Raw genomic sequence first — 1263 nt, forward strand, 5'->3', positions numbered from 1 at the left:
AGGATTAGAACCCATGACCTCTGACTCCCAAGCCTGGGCTCCTTCCACTTCATTCATTCATTCATTCATTCATTCATTCTTTCAACCATATCTCTTGAGTATTTACTATGTGCAGAGCACTGTAATAATAATAATAATAATAATAATAATAGCATTTATTAAGCGCTTACTGTGTGCAAAGCACCGTTCTAAGCGCGGGGGAGGTTACAAGGTGATCAGGTTGTCCCACACGGGGCTCACAGTCTTAATCCCCATTTTACAGATGAGGTAACTGAGGCACAGAGAAGTCAAGTGACTTGCCCAAAGCCACACAGCTGGCAACTGTACTAAGTGCTTGGGAAAGTACAATACACAATAACCAGTGACAATCCCTTTCCACAACGAGCTCACAGTCTAGACTGTGTCCAACTCAATTTGCTTGTATCCGCCCCAGTGCTTAGTAGAGTGCCTGGCACATAGTAAGCACTTAAGAAATACTATTATTATTATTATTATTATTATTATTTTATTATTATTATTATTATTAGATGGGGGAGGCAACCATCAATACAGCAGACACAGAAGGAAATGGGGGAACACTGCGAGGGCCCAGAAATCATTCATCCTCCTCCTCCTGCTCCTCTTCCTCCTCTTCCTCCTCATCTTTATCAAGCGCTTTGTACAGTGCTCTGCACATAGTAAGCGCTCAATAAATACGATTGATGATGATTGATAGTATTTAGTGAGCACTTATTATGAGCAGAGCACTGTATTAAGCGCCTGGGACAGTACAACGCGACAGAATTAGCAGACACGCTCCCTGCCCACAGCGCACTTACAATCCCTCAATTAATCAGTGGTATTTGAATACGTACTGAGCGTAGAGCACTGTATTAAGCGCTTGGGAGAGTACTCTACAATAATAGTAATAATTATGGTATTTGTTAAGCGCTTACTGTGTGCAAAGCACTGTTCTAAGCGCTGGGGAGGTTACAAGGTGATCAGATTGTCCCACGGGGGGCTCACAGTTTTCATCCCCATTTACAGATGAGGTAATTGAGGCACAGAGAAGTCAAGTGACTTGCCCAAAGCCACACAGCTGGCAACTGTACTAAGTGCTTGGGAAAGTACAATACACAATAAGCAGTGACAACCCCTTTCCACAACGATCTCACAGTCTAGACTGTGTCCAACTCAATTTGCTTGTATCCGCCCCAGCGCTTAGTAGAGTGCCTGGCACATAGTAAGCACTTAAGAAATATTATTATTATTATTATTATTATT

Source organism: Tachyglossus aculeatus, chromosome 4 (genome assembly GCF_015852505.1).
Source record: "Tachyglossus aculeatus isolate mTacAcu1 chromosome 4, mTacAcu1.pri, whole genome shotgun sequence".
Lineage (NCBI taxonomy): Eukaryota > Metazoa > Chordata > Mammalia > Monotremata > Tachyglossidae > Tachyglossus > Tachyglossus aculeatus.